The sequence below is a fragment of the Cyanistes caeruleus genome, chromosome 22 (genome assembly GCF_971803275.1).
Source record: "Cyanistes caeruleus chromosome 22, bCyaCae1.hap1.1, whole genome shotgun sequence".
NCBI classification, from domain to species: domain Eukaryota; kingdom Metazoa; phylum Chordata; class Aves; order Passeriformes; family Paridae; genus Cyanistes; species Cyanistes caeruleus.
Genome location: NC_141722.1, coordinates 7498422 through 7522195, shown reverse-complemented (window position 1 = coordinate 7522195; position 23774 = coordinate 7498422). Strand labels below are relative to the sequence as shown.

At 50.0% G+C, this 23774-nt stretch overlaps 1 long non-coding RNA gene across 1 annotated transcript; it reads right to left on the bottom strand.

Moving 5' to 3' along the window:
- Positions 1 to 483: 483 nt before the first annotated feature.
- Positions 484 to 8232, bottom strand: LOC147649570 (uncharacterized). The gene is made up of 3 exons (XR_015278783.1): positions 3823 to 8232; positions 2175 to 2541; positions 484 to 1791 (listed from the first exon to the last, which is right to left on the bottom strand). It is a non-coding gene; the product is annotated as an uncharacterized LOC147649570 (long non-coding RNA).
- Positions 8233 to 23774: the final 15542 nt, after the last annotated feature.

The window sequence follows — 23774 nt, the reverse complement described above, 5'->3', positions numbered from 1 at the left end:
CAGTCTCCTTGGTTCACCAGCTCTTCCAGCAGCTGTGCTGAAATGTGCCCTAAATGCCACCTTTTAATCTGATCCTCAGGGTTTCACTGCGGATTCAATCGCATTGTAAGACCTACACGGCTCACAGTCTAAGGGGATGAGGCAGGTAAATGAAGGAGAATTATTTCTGGTTTATGGATTTATAGAGATGGCTGTGGGAGCTGGTAACAGCTGGCTGCAGGGGATGCCAGCGTGTGATCGTATGTTGGCCACTGAAAGAAACAGGTGACTCTGTGGTAATGACATTATTTGATGTAGGTCACACTTCTTTGTCATCTCTGACTGAAACAATGAGGAAAGGCAAAGGCTGAAAATGGGTTAAGAGGGAAGGGGAAGCAGCACAAGCAGATTTCAAAAAATGAATTACTCCATTCAAGGCAAACGGCAGCCTGTTGATATATCTCACCCAAAGGGGACTGAAAGAGTGACCTCATGCTGCTTGTCAGATACAATCCCATCCCTCCCATGACTGCCTAATGCTGCAGCTCCATCTGTCTGGAAGCGAGTCCCACTCAGCAGGGCCAGCTTTAGCACAGAGCCAGAGCAGTGCCTGTGGTTCACAGTGCCTGTGTGCTACACAGCCTGCCCTGCCCAAGCCAATTTCCAGTAAATCTGGGAGCAGCAAACAAACACTGAGTCCTGCACTCAGTGCAGAGTGCTTGAGCGCTTAGGTGTGAGTTTAGGTCACGCTTTACAAACTATGCAAAACCCCTTAATTCATGTCAGTACCACTCCTGAGCCTGAAGACCTGGTTGTGGGGCTGGGTCCCACACGAACCCAGCCCCGGCCTAGCACTGCAACCTGCCCTACTGCTTTCTCTGTCTTTTGCTATTCACTTCAATATTTCGACAATTCAATAATCAACAATTAATTATATTCATTTCAATATTTGTTACTTAATCAATAAACCCAAAAGTAAGCTATCATTGACTAAATTCTGGCAGTTTCTTTGGTGCCAGAGGCCCAGATTGCTGCTCAGAGTTGCTGAGGGGTGTGCCAAAAGCTGCCTCGAGGATCCTTCGGAAACAGCCTGTGCTAAACCTCTCCCCTTGGATGTGTTTCACCGAGCCATCCAGAGCCTCAGTAAAGCCAAAGACACGCCAGAGGAGCTGCAGGCAGTAGCAGGTGAGGGATGTGGTGGTGCAGGGGGGGTGATGAAAGGGCCGGCTCACCACCGGGCCTCGGCCTGGCCCGCTTTGCTGAGAGCTGCGAGCACAGGCCGAGCTGCAGCCAATCTGGCCTGCACAAACAGCTTTTCACAGAGGACTTTATGGGGCTCCCTGGGACCCCTTCCCCCTGCCTCATCACCCTGATGTTAAGCTATTTTACAATGATGATCTGAAGTCAGTGTTTAGCTGTTGCCCAGGTGACAGCTCAAACACGCCTCACCTCACGGCCTCCCTGCAGCTCCTCAGGGCTGCACAGCAGGGCTGGTGCCAGGCGCTGAGGAAATAAATGAGCTTTGCAGCTCCCCAGGACATCCCAGAGCACTGGAGAGCTCGGAGGAGAGCCATCCCCAGCCAGATTCCTGGGCAGGAATTCATTCAGCTCACACTGCCTGACACAGACCCCAGAGCATCCCCACCCCTCCGTTTCCCCACACGCCTGCAAAACCACGAGGCAAAGGCACCACCCCGCTGCCACTGGCACCTCTGGATGGATCCTCGGGAGAAGGATGTGCTCTGACACACTCTGAGAGTGCCACAGTCACATACAGTCACACACAGCCCTGCAGGACCCTGCTCTGACGCACTGAGAGTGCCACAGTCACACACAGCCCTGCAGGACCCTGCTCTGACACACTCTGAGAGTGCCACAGTCACACACAGCCCTGCAGGACCCTGCTCTGACACACTCTGAGAGTGCCACAGTCACACACAGTCACACACAGCCCTGCAGGACCCTGCTCTGACGCACTGAGAGTGCCACAGTCACACACAGCCCTGCAGGACCCTGCTCTGACACACTGAGAGTGCCACAGTCACACACAGCCCTGCAGGACCCTGCTCTGACACTCTGAGAGTGCCACAGTCACACACAGTCACACACAGCCCTGCAGGACCCTGCTCTGACACACTAAGAGTGCCACAGTCACACACAGTCACACACAGCCCTGCAGGACCCTGCTCTGACACTCTGAGAGTGCCACAGTCACACACAGCCCTGCAGGACCCTGCTCTGACACACTGAGAGTGCCACAGCCACACACAGCCCTGCAGGACCTTGCTCTGACACACTCTGAGAGTGCCACAGTCACACACAGCCCTGCAGGACCCTGCTCTGACACACTGAGAGTGCCACAGTCACACACAGCCCTGCAGGACCCTGCTCTGACACACTCTGAGAGTGCCACAGTCACACACAGCCCTGCAGGACCCTGCTCTGACACTCTGAGAGTGCCACAGTCACATACAGTCACACACAGCCCTGCAGGACCCTGCTCTGACACACTGAGAGTGCCACAGTCACACACAGCCCTGCAGGACCCTGCTCTGACACACTCTGAGAGTGCCACAGTCACACACAGTCACACACAGCCCTGCAGGACCCTGCTTTGACACACTCTGAGAGTGCCACAGTCACACACAGTCACACACAGCCCTGCAGGACCCTGCTCTGACACACTCTGAGAGTGCCACAGTCACATACAGTCACACACAGCCCTGCAGGACCCTGCTCTGACACACTCTGAGAGTGCCACAGTCACATACAGTCACACACAGCCCTGCAGGACCCTGCTCTGACACACTCTGAGAGTGCCACAGTCACATACAGTCACACACAGCCCTGCAGGACCCTGCTCTGACACACTCTGAGAGTGCCACAGTCACACACAGCCCTGCAGGACCCTGCTCTGACACACTCTGAGAGTGCCACAGTCACACACAGTCACACACAGCCCTGCAGGACCCTGCTTTGACACACTCTGAGAGTGCCACAGTCACACACAGTCACACACAGCCCTGCAGGACCCTGCTCTGACACACTCTGAGAGTGCCACAGTCACATACAGTCACACACAGCCCTGCAGGACCCTGCTCTGACACACTCTGAGAGTGCCACAGTCACACACAGCCCTGCAGGACCCTGCTCTGACACACTCTGAGAGTGCCACAGTCACACACAGTCACACACAGCCCTGCAGGACCCTGCTTTGACACACTCTGAGAGTGCCACAGTCACACACAGTCACACACAGCCCTGCAGGACCCTGCTCTGACACACTCTGAGAGTGCCACAGTCACATACAGTCACACACAGCCCTGCAGGACCCTGCTCTGACACACTCTGAGAGTGCCACAGTCACACACAGTCACACACAGCCCTGCAGGACCCTGCTCTGACACACTCTGAGAGTGCCACAGTCACACACAGCCCTGCAGGACCCTGCTCTGACACACTCTGAGAGTGCCACAGTCACACACAGTCACACACAGCCCTGCAGGACCCTGCTCTGACGCACTGAGAGTGCCACAGTCACACACAGCCCTGCAGGACCCTGCTCTGACACACTCTGAGAGTGCCACAGTCACACACAGCCCTGCAGGACCCTGCTCTGACACACTCTGAGAGTGCCACAGTCACACACAGTCACACACAGCCCTGCAGGACCCTGCTCTGACGCACTGAGAGTGCCACAGTCACACACAGCCCTGCAGGACCCTGCTCTGACACACTCTGAGAGTGCCACAGTCACACACAGTCACACACAGCCCTGCAGGACCCTGCTCTGACACACTCTGAGAGTGCCACAGTCACACACAGTCACACACAGCCCTGCACTGAGAGTGCCACAGTCACACACAGTCACACACAGCCCTGCAGGACCCTGCTCCTGAGCCACAGCACCAGCTGAGGTGCAAGAGCTCAGCTCACAGAGCCCTTCCATCCCTGCAGGGGCTAAAGGAGCTGCAGTGGAGGCTGTGGCAGGCACTCAGCAATCCTGATCTAAGCAACTCACTGCAGTCACAAGGAATATTGTCTGGGTAAAGAGGATTCTGTCAGGGCTGGTGTCCCTCCTACACCCTTCATATCAACGGTGCTCATCTCCTGAGTCAGGACACAGCTCCAGCCTGTTCCTGCCTTGTATGTCATGACCACAGGTTTACCTTTCCAAGGCCTGTGAACTGCATCTAATAAATCACCAGGGACCCTCGGGGACTGACTGGCAGCTCTGTGCTCCCTGCAGTTTGGAGCCCTGCCTGCCTGCACGCCACAACCACATTGAGATGTTCCACATTCACAGGCAAGCCACAAAAATTCTGTCCCAATTCCCTGTTCCGTCAGGGAATGCCGTGGCTCTTGTCAGGGAGGAGCAATGCTGTAAAGCTCTAAGGCAGCAAGGAGGCTCTAGCACGGTACTGACTGAGGTTATGGTCTAGTGAGGTTTCACCGATGTTGACACAAGAAGTGTTTATGGGCGGTGCTCTGATGTGAGGTGTGATCCCCTGTTCTGTCATTTATCCATCAGGAGCAGCCCCACAGTATGTCAGGAGTGCTCTCAGCCTCCAAGTAAAACCCAGGAGTGGGAAGGAGTTCACACAGTCCCCCTTCCAGCTGCAGACAACCTGGCCCAAAGTGGTTCACTGTCCATTATCAAAATACAAATTATCACCCTGATGTTGCATGGGGAAAGGCATCAGCTTTGCTCGTGACTCTGCCTGCAGAGGCTCCTGCTGCAGCTGCAGTTGCTTGGCTTTAGCAGGCAGATAATGCTGGTTTGTTCTTCTTTCAGCTCAGTCTTGCAGCCACCCAGCACCCACTGGTACCTCAGTGCCAGCCTGAGCCTCAGCCCAAGCTCAGCTCAGCTCTGTCAGGGCCAGTGAAGGTGAGCCTGTGATGTTTGGGACCCCGTGCACTCAATGGGGCATTGAAGCCCATCAGGAGGGGATAAGGTCAGGTATTTCCTCTGGGCTGGGTGCCCAGCAGCTTTGGAGCATGGGAGGAAGAGATTTTCCAAGGCCTCTTCAGAAAGTGGGGCTGGTGCTGCTCTGGCATGGTGGGACGAGAGAAGTCTCTTGCCAAGCCCCTCTGGAGCTGATCAAACACTTTGGGGCACCTCCTTTGTGCTGAGAGATGAAACCACTCCTCTCATGAATCTGGGTGCCCAATGCCAAGTTTAGATCCAGTCTAGACGCAGCAGGGTATTTATAACCTTGGCACACGGCGTGGCAGCCAGTGGGGTATAAACAACATTCAAAAACCATGAGGCACAAAGTTATTTATACATCCAAGTGCCGAACGCAGGTACCACAGCCCCAGGGCAGGAGTCACAGCTTGCTGGGCAGAGGGAGAAGCTGCACTCTCAGTGGGAGTGAGGGTTTGAGAATGGGACACAAGAGCAGGTGAGATCTAACCCTGAGCTCCACTGACCACATCTCACTGGGAGTTTTCAGTATTCAAGAAGAAATTTGATTTTACCTATTGCCACAAGAAATTAAAATGAGTGAGGAGCTTAATGGCTCAGCCGTTACCTGAGATGTAGGCAAATCTCCATTCTACCACGACAGCAAAAACATCCATATTCAGCAGGTGAAATTCACAATGAAGCTCTGCTGCCAGCTTGACACGACTGAGTGGCAGCAGCTCTCTCACAAGTGTAAGAACTGACTGATTCATGACAGTAACACGAGTCAGGATCTCTACTGCTCTGAGTACAAGAGAACATGAATGCAGTGAGCCTGCAGCTGCCCAGGCATGGGGGAGTAAGGCATTCCTGAATAGTCAATCTCTGCACCTCCTTGCAATTAATTCAATTTTATGCAACATAGGTGCAGTCCCCTGTTTAGCAAGGTTTGGGTGACATTGTCCTGAGCTGACAATGCAGATAAAGATCTAGTTGAGAAAACAGAAGAATTACCGAATGATTTGTTCCAGAATATTGGCCTGTTTATGGGTAAAACTGATCTCCTTGATCTCTTGGACTGAAATGGGATGGAAGGACATTTTTCTGCCTGGGAGCTGGAGCTTTTAGCCAGCTCTGGCCTCCTTGTGGAAACCACATACCACTCTACTCCACAGAGAAGGCTCAAGATGATTTTATTTCCATTGTGGCCTTGATACAGGAATCAGGTTAGGGTTTAGGTGCTGACACTTGTCACCAGACAGTGGCTCTGGGGTGTGTTACCAGCTGAGTCGTGTCTGGTGGCTACTGATGTCCCAAGCCTGTGAAACAAGGACACCCTGTGAGACAGCCTGGCGGGGACAGAGGGATGGGGTCGAGTCTCTGATAACAGGGTGAAGGAAGTTTCCATGTCAAATCTTCCTTCAGCCCTGCAGGGCAAGGAGTGTCACATCAAGAGCCTGGACACTGCTCTTCCCTCTCCTCTCTTGTCTTGCTACACAGGGTTTTGGGTTACTGCCTCTGGGAGGGGAGAACCGGTTCTGCAGGTCATGGTGGGGGAGCAGCAGGGGAAGAGTGAGGTTGGACTCATGTGGCAATAAATACCCATCTGTGTCCTTTGTGTGACTTACATGTCATGAAACACCTCAACCTTCCACCCGGAAAGAAATTTTTACAGACATAATTGGCTTTAATAATAGCTTGCAGAAACATGCTGCTTTCTCCTGGGAATCCCACGCACTGGGCAAACATCTGACCTACAAACCTCAGCCCCGAACACAGAGGTGTCACTGTCACTCAGAGATGGATTAGCCCAGCAGAAAGTTACTGCCCAAATATTAGCTCATCCTAGAAGTCAGAGAAAGGTCAAGGAGCTGAGTCCTGCAGTGCAGTCCCTAGGAAAGTGTCGCTCCTCCCTAGCAGGTCCTCAAGGAGGCAGGGATGGCAGGGCTGTGCTTTCAGGTGTCTGCTGCCTCTTCTGGAAAGTGAATCTAGGCCTTGGAGGGAGAGGGGAACACAGCACAGTCCAGGGACTTAGGGATCTCAGAAACCTCCTGGTGTGATTTGTCAGCACAGCCTCTCCCTGTGCCCATCTGAGCTGGGAGAAATTTTATCAGCCCAGGCACTTGGACTGGGTTGAGAGAGGGAATGAAGTGGGCAAGCCAAGCTGAGGAATCCTGCACAGTGTGTGGGCAGCACAAGAGTCCTTTCTCTGATTTTGAATCTGTGTGTTCTGCTGGACCATGGCTTCCCTCACAGGGAAGAGGGTTCTTGGAAAAAATTCGCTTACTTCTGTTGCAAAGCCTGTCGCTTGTGAGTTGATTTCTGCCCGTTTGGAGTGCAGACACTGCCGTGGCTCGTGATAAGGGGATCATTGTTGAGCAGTTATAAATAGCTATCAGACAGGGCCACTAGGTCTGTGTTACTCACAATGTGTCAGCCAGAGTTCTTCCCTCAGGAAACTGCATTTCCCACCCTTTGTCTGTCTCACACTCTCCTCCCTTCCTAGAGGTATCTGAGGTATTAACTCCTCTATCTCCAAACCCTTTTCCTCTCCAGTTCCCACTCCCCTTTCTCCGGTATGGCAGGTGGGATTCAGACTTCACTTTAGTGAGGACACCCTTCACTGGGATCCTGTCCTGTCACCACGGTTTGAACAGCGCCTTCTGGCAGAACAGGGACGGCAGTGCCTGGCCAGCGCTGCCCTGGTGACAATAATTAGTGTCATTTAAGCAATAAAGAAGCTACAGTGAGGTCGTAGCAGTGAGTCAGAGCAGACAGAAGTGAATAAGGGATGGAAAGTCACAGCACTGAGCTGCTCAGGACAAACTGCCCAAGTCTGGGGAAAGATGTACCCGAGTGCACAGGGCAGTGCTGCCCCTGTGGCGAGTGCCCCTTTGTCACAGTCCATGGTGATCTCAGCTGGGGACACAAAATTGAGGTGAGGCCATTTTTAGGTAGCAGTGAAAAGGCTGGAAGGGTAACGATGCTGTTCCCTAAGAGACAGCTGAGATTACAGAGAAATTAATGTCACACAATTGTCTTTATAGAGACCCAGGGGCAGGTGAAAGGGAGGGCAGGGTTGTTTTTCCCTGAAGTATCTATACTAGCTGTTCTCAGAAGTTACTGAGCAGAAGATTCAATTACACAAGTTCCTAATATAGCAAGTTATATGATCATGGGCTATGTTTTTAAAAATTTTGAGTCACCCATTTGTCCACTGCTAATGGTAAAGGTCTTTACTCTGTGGAAACTCTTCCTACTAGAGATTGAACTGACTCAAGGGAACATTTATTTTGGGAGACTGTCCTTTAAAAAGAAAACAGGATGAAAAAAAAAAAAAGAAAAATCATCTCTGAGCATTATCCACGTTTATCCACGTCTTAAGTGAACTGCTTCCTGTGCAGACAGAGTAAGGCAGAGACCAGGCAACACCCAAACCCAGAAGCACCGTGTGGTGGTGAAGAGAGCTCTGGACTGGAATTCAAAAGGCTGTGGCTCAGTTCCCAACTCTGCCCTGGCCTTTTGCTGCCATTCAGCGAGTGAATTCATTGCTCTGTGCCTCAGTTTCCCTGCTCTCTAACAGGCAATGATACATCGTCAGGGGTCTGCTCCTGAGCACTGCGAAGGTGTTAAATATCACTTCTGGAGGGCTTGCCTAATTCAGCCTCAGCTCATCCCTTTCCTAATGTGTTTGCTGCACTTCATTCCCCCTAAAGGATCCTGTACTTCAAACACTTTTTCCTTAGAATAAAAGGGGGGGGAAAGTATACTAATAAGTAAACAAACCACAGCTCCACCAGCCAGGAAGAAAAAACAAAATAAAAATGCAGACAAAGAGACATTTGGCTAGGTGACATCCTGCCCAGCAAATTCCTAATTGCCCAAGATGCATCTTGTGAATGGGAGCGTTTTGTGTGCTCCAGTGTTCAGTCTGGGGAGCAGGGGGAGATGGAAACCGCACAGAAATGAACTCCTGCAGCTGGGGAGGAGGAGAAGGGTGACCCCCCTACTTCATCCACATCCTCCTGAAGGCAGCGGGGTGAGGCTGGCCCTGGGGTCTGTCTGTCTGTCTGTCTGTCTGCCTGTGGCACCCCGAGGTGTGTGGTTTCAGATCCTGTCTGCCCTGACTTCTCCGGAGCAGCACTGAAAGAGAGAGGGAGGGAAAAAGAGAAGCAGCTAACCCCAGATCTCTTTAAGGAAGTCAAAGGCCAGATGTTCCTTGCTTCCTGCCATTGCCTGTGGTTGAGGTTACCCTGTCTGGAGCTCAGATGTGAGAGACTGAAACTTCACTGGAAACTCCCCCAGCTCGGTGCCTGCTCCTGCAGCAGCACCTGGCAGCACAGCCCCAGAGCCCCAGGGAGGCTCCTGCTGCTGGGCTGCTGTGCCTAACGTTCAGAAAAGGTGTTCTCCCTTCAAAACAGGAGATAGCTAAGCATGACATCAGTAAAAGTGTGCTTTGGACTGGTTTTAAAAGAAATATGTCAAAAAACATTGCTTCCTTCAGCCCTTTATTCTGAGGCACCAGGATGACTTAAAGACATTTATACAACAGAAGGAAAGGTGCCTTTTGGGCTCTGCCTTTATAGGTGGTCAATGACATTGACACAGAAGTGATATTCCCCTTTCTACCCAAATGAAATATTTTTGGCAGAAGAGAAAATTAAATCATTCCCCACACCCTGCCCAGCGATCTCTTTTCTGTCTTGTTTCACTACACACAAACATTCTCACTCCCCTTTGTGATGCAGGTGAATGAAAGAGCCACAAAATGCATGTGCTTTGTTGTGGTGTGGAGCAATGAGAAGGTATTTCTTTAAAAGTTGGGAAGTTTCCTATTGGCAGGATGTCCTGTGCTAGAGAATGCTCCAGAAACTGGAGGATGTATAGAGCCAGGCATGAAATGTGTATATTTAGTAAATACCATTATATTAGATCATGTTTCTACACATTGCTCCTCTGTAACTGGCTGCATATGAACAAAACAGGAAAACAAATACAATTGTGTCTACTATAGAACAGAAATTGTAAGCAGGCAGAGCAGAAAGCGAAGCACACCAGCTGCATGGCATATTTTGGCCCCTGCTGAATAAGTGGAGTGTGTCAGATGGGCCAGCATGCACACACATGGCCAACAACTGCTCACAGGTCTCCTGAGATCAGAGCACAGCAACTACTCCAGAGCAGCTTGGAGAGGCTGGGCAAGTCTGCAGTGAAGTGGAACTAGAAGCAGGACATAAACAATTTATCTAAAATATTGACAAGCTAATAAACCACATTTGTTCTTTCCCAGTGAGTAGAGAACTCTTTTTTTCTGCTTGAGACATGGAGAGGGCAGCAATACCAGTCCCAGTGAGAAGATGTGCAGTGCCCAGGGGTGAAAGCACTGATCTATTACTAGCACAGTTTCTCCAAGCAGGTCAGGGCCTCAGGGCTGCTCTTCCCTTTCCTCTTTTCCTTGCACAGGGCACTGTCTTTTATTTAATTGTGCTGTAATCCTGCTTTGTTGCAGCTGCTCTGCAGAGCCCTGTGGGCAGCAGGGCTGTGTGTGCTGGGGCAGGAGCAGGGGCTCTGCCTGTCTGAGCCCTCTGCTCTGCTCCTGGGCACTCACAGGGGCTGCAGGAGGATCTCACCCCTCAGCATGGGAGGGAAAGGAGGAGGAGGAGGAGGAGGGCAGAGCCAGGGTGTGACAGGGAGGATGAGCATGAAGTGGGGATGAGACACAAAGAGGAACAAAAGCAGGAGGGAAGATCAGCAGGAAGAGTGAGCCCAGGAGGAATTGCTCCAGAGAGGCTGAGATGAACCAGTCTGAGGGACTGGGTCAATTCACCCATGACAGCAATCCAGGGATGTCAGCAGACAGATGCTGTGCAGCTGGATTTGTTCCCCTCAGAAGTGCCTTTATCTGCTCAAGCACAGGCAGCCCCTGGCCTGGGGAGTGGGACACTCGTGTGCCCTCCTGCCAGCTGAGATCCTGGATCTCTGCCATCCTGAGATCCTGGATCTGTGCCATCCTGAGATCCTGGATGTGCTCCCACATCACACCTCTCACAGACCTGGGGATAGAAGGACATAAAACATTACTGGTGTCATCCGTCATACTGATTTCTGCCACTTCTTTAAATCAGACCAGTGGGTAAGAAATAACAGGACTCCCAAGACAGCACACCTCCACTGAGGTTCCTGCACATTCAGCTTCCTTCCAGCAGCACTGACAGCCACCTCTTGCTGGGGCCATGTGCTGTACCTCATACCAGTGTGTCCATGTGACCTTAAGGAAGTGATTTGTTAATTAGGCATGACATTTTCAACCTATGAAGTCTACTTAACAAGCATGAACTATTCTGCTTTCAAGTGGTTTTGGCTGTAGTTCACAATAATTAGGGGGATTTTCCATGCTTGTCCTTCTCATTCTAAGCAAAGCTGATTTTTCTGCCTCTGATGCTTGGCTTGGGGGGCATTTGGCCACCAGCTCTGTGCAGGAATCATCTGTACATCCAGTGATCTTAACTCTGATCTTAACAACTGCAGATTTCTGATAGTCCCCATCACTCACCTCACTTCCCTGGTGACTTATTCATACCAAAAAGGAGCCAGTTACGCTTCTGTAATCCCCAGGAAGGCACCATCAGCTTTAGACCAGAGTGAACAAGAGCAGCATTGCATCCAGTCTCCTGAGACAGAGCCTTGGGTCCTGCCCCTCATGTTGAATCATGAACCATCACAGTCACAAGCAAAGCAGGGCAAATTCTTTGGGGTCTGTGTCTTCTGCAAACATCCTACTCTGGCTGGCTTGTCTCACACAAAGCAAATTGGCTGTACAGGGAAAATAATCATCACAGACGTTTCCTGTGTCAGTGGATAATAAATCCTGGCCAATTCCATGCCACTGGGAAGGAAAGGGTAATCCAAAGAGCCACGGGAGGCAAGTAGCACCATTGGTTTTCACTGCCATCTGCCTGGGGCAGAGCTGACCCCCAACATTCAGGACATGAACAGGTTAAAATGTTTTTCCTGGCCCAAAATCACCTAAGGCGCTCAGGCAAAAGCTCAGTCTGAAGTCATCCTCACCTTCAAATCCTTTGTGTCCAGGACTGACATGGGCTTCTCTGGACCACAAGTATTTGGTAGAGGTTGATGGAGTTTGGCCTTGAGTTTAGTGATGGTGACACAAGCCATCCCCACAGCCACCGAGTCCCTGGGGGTAACACCCCACTCTGAACAAAAGCTTGGTGCTGGCCTTGGCAGAAGGGACACAAGAGCTCAGAAGATTCAGATAACAACTGGTGCAAATCCCAGCCTGAGCTGGATGAGGCTGAGCTCAGCCAGATATTTTCATCCCAGAACAGACTTTCTTTCCATGAGCAGCCTGTTTCCACTTACAGCAAGACGGGGACAATGCAGTTTCCCTCTCTGAAGGGCAGGAAGGCACCAAGTTAATTTGTGTTTTCTTCCTGCTCCAGGATTAGTGAAGAGCACCATGCTGAGTTAGACCATTCTGACCCAAGGGTCTCGAACACCCATGCTAACACTAAATTCTTTCCGTTTTCCTTGGACTGAACTTCAGGTGAGCTGAAAACCTTGCACAGGTGGCATTTCCAAAACCAGGGGGATCAATTCCAACTGTCCTTGCCCTGAATGCTCCAGCAGAACTAGTGTTAAATGCATGACTGTCAGTGTTTAGTTCTGCTGCTTGGGACCCACAAGCAGAAAATAAGAGAGAAAAGGCAATATAGAGAAAGCAATGAACGTAACAGAGCTGCTCTGATGTAGACCTGAAGTTGTCTGTCTCTGGGAGCAGCAGTTAAAACCTTTATTTTAAAAAATAAAGAGTCATGTAATCCAATGAATAGGTCTTTCCAGGACTGACTTGGAGTGGGATAACACTGGGAAGATGGGAGGGTGCTGTTTCTGTAAGCACAGCTTGCAAAGCCACCAGGCTGACAGGAAGAATCGCAGTCAGAATGTGAAGGAGTAGGGGGAGGCAAGACCACAATCAGCCTGGGGAGGCCAAAACACCAAGAAGTCAACCAGGCCGGGGTGGAATTGGAATTGAGACGCTGTGTGTGCCCAGGCAGATCCTGGAGGCTGCCCACACCTCGGTGCTGCCCAGCTGTGAAATGGAGATGACAGGGGCATTGTGAGCCCGAGCTCAGCAGCGGCTGCCAAGCTCCCAAATCCGCTGACGGAAGTTGCTGCGCAGCAGGAGCACAGGGCTGTTGTTTTTTGAGTTGGGTTTTTTTTTCTTGAAAACACTAAAGAGATGAGCAATTGAAAGAGTAACCAGCATAGTTCACTGCCTCTTTAGAAAGGCCTGGTGGAATCCCAGCCAGCAAGGGAAAAGGGCTTGCGAGGGAGATGAGAAGTGCTGCTGACGCCAAGTCCAGAGAGAGAGTTCTGGCACAAGGGTGGTGAAAGCATCCATCCCTCTCACACTTGCCTGTGAGGAGGGGAAGGAAAAAATTAACAAATGAAGGAAAAGAGAGGGAAAAATTTAAGGGAAAGAGGGAGAAAAAAGAGAGAAAGAGAGAGGGAGGGAACAGCAACCCAACGTGGTTGGAATAACTCAGCTCACTGTAGCCTGTCCAACAACAGCCCTGGCGGATCATAAAACAGCCTCTCACATCCATGTGGTTTTTGCTGCTAGGAGACAAGGTACAAAACACACAGCCTCATGCCGGGCTCTATAAAACCTTATATTCCCCCTCAGACCCAGAGTTCATCTGAAGAATTTGCATCACCTAATTAGAACCAAGTTTTAAAAAGAATCAAAAATAGTAAAGTAGAAAAAAATGAACAGCCCCTTTCCTTTCTTTGCCCCCTTTTTGTGATTTCAGTTACCATAAAATTTGAAAATTACCTTTCTGACTCTTTTCCAGGCAGAATTTCCACACAGAGGCTTTGCTGGCAGGTCTTAACTACAGAGCACATGTGAAAGCTAAATCACTTCCTCTCCATGGTGCCCAGTCAGGTGTGCCCCATTCTCCTGCCTGCAAGGTGAGAGCTGCTCACCTGAGATGTTCAAGGAGACCTCAGCTGCTCTTGGCACTTGTAGGGTTGTTTTTTTGCACACAGGATGGGAAGCCAATCTTTGCTATTGCAGACACTGCAATAATGTTTCTCTTCTATTTGCATTCTTTTTATATCTTTATATTCTCTTTCAGTTGTTCACTGGGATGGAACATGCAGTGGCACAGGTGCTTAAACTGGCATCGTCTCTTTGTAACAAAGACACTCCCAGCTTACCTAAGGAACTTTACCACAGAGAATTTACCACACATTCTGTGTGAGAATGCACAATCCCTGCTACTCCAAATTCCCTGGGCAGTTTCCTCTGTGCATCCTCCTGCTAACCCTGTCCAGGGCCTCCTGTGGCTGCTGCTCCTCAAGGGTAGAAATGTCCCAGCAGTTCTGGACTGGCTGGGGAGCCCAAGGGCTGGCCAGGAGCTGCAGGTGCAGCCTGGTTTGTGGCTGTCCCTGGTGCCACCTCGCTGGCAGAGCGGCCGTGGGCAGGGTGAGCCCAGGGAGGGCCCTGCTTCACCTGGCCTCTGCCTGGGCACTGCAGCCAGCACAAACCATGGGCAAGCCTTGCCTGCCCTCACACAGGGCCACAGAACCATTTGTTTTGGAAAAGACTTCTGAAAGCTTCGAGCTAAAGCATTCCCTGGCGCTGCCAGGCCCACTGCTAACCCGTGTCCCCAAGTGCCACATCCACACGGCTTTTCAATCCCTCCAGGGATGGGGACTGTGCTGCTGCCCTGGGTAACTGTGCCAGGGCTTGAAAGCCCTTTTGGTGAAGATATTTTTCCTAATAAGCAACCTAACCATCACCTGGTTCAACCTGAGGCTGTTTCCCCTTGTCCTGTGCCTTGTTCCCTGGGAGCAGAGCCCGACTGCCAGCCCAGGGCTGTCCCTGGCTCTCTCCCCATGTCCCCACGGGTCATTGCTCCTGCTGGGATCTCACAGAGGGGCTCTGCCGAGGGGACACACCGTACCTGTGCCTTTGGGTTATGTTTTGCTGGCAGAGGCTGTGAGCAATGCTCATTCCTAGCGGCTGTATCACGGCCTGGCTTCCGGAGCAAGCAGCTCCGGGTTCCTGACAGGGAGGGTGGATCAGCCTGGACACCCTGGAGGATGCAGCTGTATCCTCCCCGCCAGGCTGCACTTGCATTTTCCTCAAGCAAGGGCTGCACCTCCTCTCCTGGCAGCCCAAATGAGCCCTGAGCTCCTCCTGTGCCTGCCCCACACAGGGCCCAGGTTCTGGCAAGACAGAACTGAGCACATCCTCCCTAGCACAGCCACTGGCTGCAGGAGCCTTGGGCTGTGTGAGAGGAGGCAGCTCCTTAGGGGAGGGATTGCTGTGACCTCTGTAATGAAAATCCACCCTCAACCCTTCAGCAGGCACAGACAGCAGCCAGGAGCTGGGCTGGAGGCACTGATGTCAAGGAGAGCTGTGGACACCGTGTGCGTCACTGCACCGAGAGGAAAATGTTATCTCAGGGAGGGAGAGCAGAAAGAAAACAAGGATCCCGAGGATCCTGTGCTCAGAGGATGAGAGGGGAAAGAGGTCAGTTCCTGGCAAGCAGCTCAAAACAAACCCATTGTCCTGAGACTGCCGCCCCTCTTTGGCGAGGTGTTACCTGGAAAATCCATCTGCCCCTTCCCCCTCCCTTGGCCATCCCTCTGCCCTGGCAAGATGTGAAGTTGGTGAGGCAGCTGAACTGGCACTGTGTCCTGGCTGCTCTCCCTCACCTTCCTGGAGGAAAAGCAGCAGCTCTGAGCTGGTGTTGGAGGAGGAAGCGTGGCCTGAACCAGGGAACGCTGCAGGAGAACCAGGCAGCCCTGGCACTGACACGATTTTTGGCAGAAGCACCCATGGTAGGACACTCAGATTTTGAGATTTGTGTGTTTTTTCCTGGCCTGTGTATGTCTGCTCTGGGGGTTCACCAGCCAGAGCTGCCCTGTGGTAACACACAGCAGGATTAGAAACCCTTCCAGCCCAGACACTTGCTGCTTTCTGACCTCCACACTTTTCCCACCACCAGCTGTCACCTTCTGGAAAGGCTAAAAAGGGACAGACATTTTTCTAGAAGAATGAAAAAAAACAACATCCAGCCCTCTGTACGTCAGAAGAAAAGTCAAAATCTTTTTCTTGTCTCAACTCCAGTGAAAAAAGTCTCTTCTGGGTTATCTTACTCCAGGGCTTATCTGTAAGACATTTCAGTTCTGAGCAGAGCTCCTGTCCTGGATTTTGCAACCTGATGAAGACTGTAGCCTGGCAAAATGATGCTAAAGCAGGATTTTCTGTCACATCCAGGCTGCCCTTGCATGCCAGCACCAAGGCCTGCGTGGTGCCAGAGCAGGAGGCTCCACAGGTGCACATGGAGCACACAAACCTTGGGCACAGAGTGGCTGTTTAAAAAATTCCTTGAGACCATAAGGGCAGAGAAAGGACCCTGCAGAGCCCAGTGGTGCACAGAAAATGAAAATATTATGCTCCCCAAAATGCTGCTGTGGGGAAGCAACGCTGAGAAGGAACTTCTTGCCACGGCTGATTTATGGTTGCCTTGGCTCACAGCCAGCTGGAATCCCCCAGCCTTTGGAGAACCTATGGAAGTGAAATGCTGAGGAAGTTGTACATCCTCTACAAGAGGCAAGTAAAAACAAAGTGCAGGCTTTATAAACACGGTGTGTGTACACTGCTAAAAGAGACTCTTTCTGCTGGGTTCTGGCTTTGTGTCCAATGCTGCTGGCCAGAAAGGCTGGTTGAGAGCAGGAATCTGGGGATTTCTTAAAAATGACAGTATTGGAAAATGTTGAAATGTTGATATTTCCCACCAAATAAAGTTTTGCTTTCTTTTTTTGGTCAGGATCAATCATACTCTATAATTTTCCTTCTTTTAAAATAATATCCACATTTAATATGATTGTATGAGCAGGATTCTTCCAGTGTTTAAAAGGGAACATGAAAACTTTATGGATTACATACCTGAACCTTTATTTGTCAAAAGAAAATCAACCCACCAAAAAACTTTTTAAGCCTTGTGATTTTTCTCTCTTTTTTTTTTCCCTGATCTGCTTCTTCAGCCTGTGGGGCACTTTGGCATCAGCTGTGCCATTAGGAAAAGATCAGTACGTGCTTTAAGTGAGGATTAATGCTTTCTCTAATAGCATCAGTAAAGGAAATGTGATAAGGGCATCCCTGCCAGAGGACAGTGCTGCACAGCTGTAACAAAGAACAGAAGCTGCAAGAAACTTCTCCTTCCCCCAGGAAAATCCAGCTGAAGATCCGTGTAGTGAAAGCCATGAGAGGCATAAAAACCTTTTCAGTGCTCCCCTGTGAAGCCTAGAGATGCATAACTGTGAGCTCCAGCCCCTAGCTCCTTCCCTAGAAATATTTACATTTCTGACACACCAGGCATCCCCTGGCATGGCCCCAGCTCAGTTCCATCCAAAAGATGGCAAAGGAGGTGAGAACTGTGCAGGGCCAGCCTCTCCTGCAGTCTCTCTCAAGTTATTTGGACAAGAGAAGGAAGAAAAAAACCCAAAGCCCCAAGACTCTTTATTTATGATCATGCTCATGGGCCACTCTTGTCTAGACAGCTGGTATTAGCATCTGAGGCTGTCCTGGAATCTAAAATACCATTTATCTACAGGGAAAATAAAGCTCTGGATTAAACAGTCCATAAAAATAATCTGGGAATTACATGGGGCCCAAGGAAAGCAAAGGTAACAAGATCTAGAGCAAGCATCTTTGTTTGTCTTGGCTGCAGGGATGTTTTATCAGAAAACTAAACAAAACAAAACAACTTCCCCTTCCCCCCAAATAATTTGGCTTCAGGAGAGTGTTTCTTTTTGCTTCTTCTCCTCCCACCTTTGTTTGATTGCTTTAAGCATATCCCCATCCACCACCCACAGCAAAGAAGTTTTCAAACATGACTGACTGGAGAGTGGGACTGGAGAGGGGCAGCTCCTCCTTCCAAGGATGTCCTTGGAACTGCGAGCTGCTGTTTTCCTGCAGAGCCACTCTGCATGCTCCAGAGTGCTAAGAACTTCAGTTTTACTTCACTAGTGCCTCATGTGGGGTTTTCTCATGTGGCCATTCTGGCAGAATGGGTCATTCTTAGTGAAGTTACCAATTACAGTTGGTAGTCCCAGTTTAACATTTAATCCAAGGAAATCTGCCATTTTAATCTGATGCAGACAGTAAAGAGCGAAACAGAAGGTCAATGCTTGATAAAGGTGAGGGTTTAAAGCAAAAGACAACAAAAATGTCACTGTATTTAGGTGCTTCTCTTAAGAAATCAGCGTTTCCAGCTCTATGGAGCAGCCTGGAAATAAAGGTGTGTGTTGATGGCACACCTGGACTGCCAGCTGTGATACAGAGCTCACACAGAGCCTGCTGCAAACTGCCTGTGCTCCAAAATTCAGCCAGGAAACGTGTTAGGTATGAAACATTCCTTGTGTGCTTTCTTTAGGGGCCTTTTGTAGTGCACAGAACAGCCAGCACAAAAGGCTGTGAGCTCCAAATGGGAGCTCAGCCTCCTTCCCCCTTGCAGCTCTGCAATCTTTGGAGCTTCTGCCACTTTCTCTGGGGGACAGCCAAGTTTTGGCCGCTGCTGCAAAACTCAATTTACTGGACCATGGTCCTGACCCAAGGTGGCCAAACTCGTCATAGTGGGAGAGACTCTGCTGATGAGATCAGAGTCTGAAAAGACAAATTCCAAAGTGCAAAGAGAAAAGGATGTTTTCTTTTCCGCTGGACAAAACACAACTTTTCTGGCAGGCCCAGGCAGGACAGTCTGTCCACTTTGGCAATACCCTGGACACACACGAGTGTGCTTTTACATCCAGCCTGGTTTGATTACTCTATCTCTCTCCAAGAGAATCTGGCAAGAAAGATATCTGAGAGCATTTAGAAACAGCACAGTCTGCAGCACTCTGCTTCTGTCAAACAGCTTCTAGCACCACTGGGAGCCACTGAGCACTGGGAAAACACCCAAGGAAAATCACCCTGAGTGCTGCCAGCCCTGCAGGTGCTGCAGGCTCAGCCTCAGTTGCCCCAGCTGGTACCCACAGACCTTTATACAAAAGTCAGAATGCTCAGCCAGCCCCAGGGCCAAACCCTCCCCCCTCTCTTCCCACTTATGATTCTGAACCTTTGCCAAAGGCATCTGGTAAAAGATTCACATCTCAAAGGCTTTTCCTGACCAACAATCTTTTTGCATCCTGGCTTCTTCCAGAGTTAGATCTGCTCTTTCAGTGTCCATCCCTTCCTGACAACGCTGTTTAACACCCATCTGGGGAGCTGGTGCTCAGCTCTTCTAAACTGCACCTTAAACTCACTGGGAAATGAATCATAGCTTGTCTTGGGTTGTTTAGGTTGCAAACACCCCACCTGTTTGATCAAAATATTATTTTATTTGTCTCTGCTGTTTGTAGAGAAAGATACACCCCTTGTGCTTACTGAAAAGTTCTTGTGATTAGTGCCAGGCAACCCGAGAGAGGAAAACAAGTTCATTCTAGTGAAGGCCATGGGTAGTCTTGATTATGAATTCAAAACACAAGTTTGAGTTAGCAAACACAAACACAAGAAAATACAGGCCTGAAGTGTGTGTGCCACAAGTCTCTGCTGTGTTAGGAATTGTGTTAGGAATCCTCCAGGACCCACATTCCACATCCATGATCTGCAAGCCCACCTCAGGAGTGTCTGAGCTGTAGGATGCAGCTTCTCAGGTGGGCTCCTGCCCTGTCTCTCACCCTTTTCAACTCCACAGTTATTTGCATTTCTCTATTTTTTTAAGTGCAAATAAACCAATCAGACTGAATATGAAGAATCTCCTTCTTTCTAATAAAAAGGGTTTTATCACAGAGGTAACATCTGTGAGAGCACTAATTGAAAACATTTATCCAAGTAGGATGCATCATAAGGACCTTGAGTGCTCATTCTTCTAGGCTTTCCTTTACAATCAGTTGTAAATTGCACTTCTGGCGTTCTGTAAATCTAAATTTCAGTGCTGTGCCTTCCTATTGTGCAGCACAATTTCAGTCAGTTTTCATTTAACACCATTTCACAGAGGGCAGACGTGAAACATCCCACAGCCCACTGTGTGAGGGTTTACTGTGCCAGAGGTGTCATCAAACACCACAGCCAATAACTCCTGAAATCTCTGCACTCTCTACACCAGGTCAGAATGAAAAATGTCCGAGTGCCAGCCTCAGTGATCAAATTTCCTCACTTGTCTGCTTGATTCCCCGTGCTCCCCTGGGTTTCCATATAGCTCATTAAACAAAACAAACCTTTAGAGAAAGGGAACCTTTGACATGATTAACTACCTTTGCTGGTAATGTGTGCAACCCACCCAGGTGTCTAGACAGTTTGAAAAATACAGATCGTATTTAGGAATAACAGCTGGTACTCCTCAAGTCTCTGCTGGACCTCAAATTAAGTAGAAACAGACCTTATCAACTTTAGGTGGTTCTCTTCCAAAGAAAACATCCAGCCTGTGGCAGGAAATTAAGTTACTGCTTTGGTGGATGGCACTTTACCTGCAGCCTACCAGAAAGTTCTGCACTCTCAAAGGTCCTGTTTTGAGAAAACTGAGAGAACAAAATGTTCAGACCCATTTTCATTGTGGGAAACCTTCAGTGTTTTTTCATAAAAGGCAAAAAAAAAAATAATAAATCCACACCTGTGTCCTACCAGATTCCAGTTTAGGCAGGTGCTTTTTTCCTGCCCATGTACCTTTTAAAAAAATAAGCTGGAGAACCTTTTTTGCTTGTGCAGGCTTTAGACTGAAATTTTGTTAGGTGCTCCTAAATAATGGCTCAGTAAGAGGTTCTGAGAGGGAACAACGACAGGCTCTGGTGGGAGCAAGCATTCCAGGACTCCTCAGGTGCTCTCCACGAGATTCCCCACGAGTGGCTCCTCTGTCCTGGCCAACACCTCTGGCCAGCAGAGCTTCCCTTGGCCACGAGCTGCTGGCTGCAGAACAGCCACACCTCACGGCATGGCAAGAGCAATGCCAGCTGCCCAAAAAGCGTGGACAGGAGTCCTCTGATTATTAAAGGATGGGAGTCTGAGCCAAGTGAAAAATTGCAGGTTAAAGCCATTTAATGAGGGCTCTGGCCCAGGATGCCCCACGTGTGCAGGATGTGGTTTGCCAGGAGCGGGGCAGAAGCACAGAGAGTCAAGGAGGTGCCTCGAAACAGGATGGCAGATGGCACTGCTCCCAGTTAACAAATTCTACACCAACAACGTGTCAAAGCCAGGCAAACCCCAAGGAAATCCCAAGGTATTCCCTGTTCAGCAGGTATCTCCCTTTGGACTGAGTCACATTTGTCACAGTTCAGAAAAAGGCAGAGGTCTTAGCCCCACTCCGTTGTATTTGAGGATTTTTCATCCCTCTGATGGGGGGAAATGAAATTTATATTTCAGCCCAAGGGGTGTCCAAGGCCTGAACCTCAGCTGCTCACCAAGGGCTCAGTTCAGGCCAGGAGTGATTTTATTTTATTTTATTTTATTTTATTTTATTTTATTTTATTTTATTTTATTTTATTTTATTTTATTTTATTCAGGAGTGCTTTTATTGCAGGAGGCTGTAGCTCACCTTGAGCCTGGAGAGCAGCAAGGAGCAGGCGGTGCATGGGCAGCAGCAGGGACACAGGGCAGCCAAAGCTGGCTTTTGTGGGGCACAGCTGCCAAGGTGCCACAGGAACAGAACACACAGGACAGCCCCAGCACCCGCTGGGAACAGCAAACTCTAAAACACGAGGCAGACAAAACATCTGGCAGCTGCTTCGAATAGTTTTCTGTCTGAAGGGCAGACAAGCCTGCAATAGTTTCGAATGAAAACATGTGCAAGGGCAGGATCAGTGCTGCAGTGTGTTTTGTGCAAGCATTGAATGAGTTTTGTTCCTTTCAGCACTGTTTTGTAAGCCAAGAAAGGTTGTGCTTCAGGTTAGGCTTTTAATTTTAATAAACTTTACTTAATAAATCACAATATTTCCTTCTCCAGTCAAATGCAACTTTGGCATAAGATCAACAGCATTAGCTCTGCATAGGAAGCGAGTGGGAGAGAAGAAGGGCAGTGTGCTAGGAACTGTTTTTCATAATTGTCTTACCTTATGCAGGAGAAAAGGTGTGACTGCCAAAATAAGTCCTTAAAAGTATGACGCACATTCTTTCAAGTTCCCACATCTCAGGCCCAGGGAAAGGGAAAATTGCCTTGATACTGGCAAAGGACTTGACAGCTACAGACTGGTGGCTGGGCTCCAAGAGGGAAGTTGTTTGAGCTCAGAAATAAACCCTCAGTCCTGCAGACAAGGGAGAGAATTGGAAATTGTCTTTTCCCTCTCCAAGTTTTCCTGTCACAGCTTTGATGAAGATCCGCAGGCACGGGAGTGTAACCTGCACCCAGGACAGGAGAATGCCAAAGAAAGGTGATGTATTTCCTTATCAGCTCCTCCACTGAACACTCCCCCCCTTGCACGCTTTTCTGGACACAAATTACTCCCACAAAGCCTCTGCTCACAGCAAGAACCAAAAGCTGCTCCACTGCTGCTGCAGGATGCCAATGCTCTCTGCAGAGAGCACCGAGGGCAAGGCAGCAGCAGCAGCAGGAGCCCCCCAGAAGTGTAGGAGCAGTTCCATGTGTGTAACCCTGGTGAGCCAGCAGCAGCAGCAGCAGCAGCAGCAGCAGCAGCAGGAGGAGGAGATGCTGGCAGGGCACCAGGGCTGCCTTTCAAGGCAGTCCTGACACAAGCAGGACCTGCAGCTTTGACTCTGCTCACCACACTGCCAGGCTGGGATGGAGGCAAAAACAGCAGGGCAGCAGAGAGCCACAGATTTACGAGGATTTGCTAATCTGTGATATCATTTGTTGATTCCATCAGGTCCAATCCCCAGCTCATGACTTCCTCCCCTGTTGCCATGGCACTGTACATAAACACTGCAGGCTCCCAGCCCCGAGCCGGTCATTTGTTTCAAATATTCCATGCAGCTGGAACACGAGCCTGTTTGGGTGTCTGGAGCTGAGCATGAACTAATTCCTCAGTTTTCTGCCCCTCCCCAGCTCCTGCACCTCCCAGCACCCTCCAGCCTCACTCCAGCCTCCTCAAGGGAAGGGATGCTGGCTCTGGGCAGCAGCAGGCACAAGCTCTGGCTTCCAGTGTAATCAATCCAACTGTGATTACTGACTCTGCTGGACCTTACAGCTCAGGATCTACAACCCTTAATCATGTGGTTTTCCACATGGAAGAGACACCCAAAATTTTTGTTAAAAAAAAGTCTTATCCTGACTAGAGACAAGAAACCACTTGTCTTTTTTTGAGCCCTCCCTCCCCACGACCCTTTTGAGGCGGTTCTCAGGCTGCAGCTGAACCTCACCTGTTGCAGAGTGTGATTAATAAAAGATTTGGCTTCCACACACAGCTTGGTGGCTGCAGGGAAGACAGAAGCGTGTGGAGAGCAGGAGGACTTGGATCCTTCATCATCATGGACAAAAGCATTGCCACACCTGGAGAGGCTGAAGCTCGGTGCTGACACGATGTGGGAGCAGCTCCGCGCTGCCCAGCTTGGAGAGAGGGCACAGCCAGGGGACAGAGCTGGAAAAGCTGCTGCAAACCAAGCTCCACCAGGACCCCAAGGCTGTCTGACCACGGATTATCTTCAGCTCCATCTCTGGTGGCAGCTGCACACTCTCATGCCCTCTGCCTCCATCACCTCCTCCACACCAGCTCTAAACTTCAACCTCTTCCAAGCACAGACCAGGCCATGGCAGCCCCTGCTCTGCCTGTTTGGGCAGGATTCTTGGGAATAAGCTCACTGCTCATGCAGAAACAAAGCAAAAGGAAATCTGATCATTTCATGCAAATAAAACCCATCACCAAG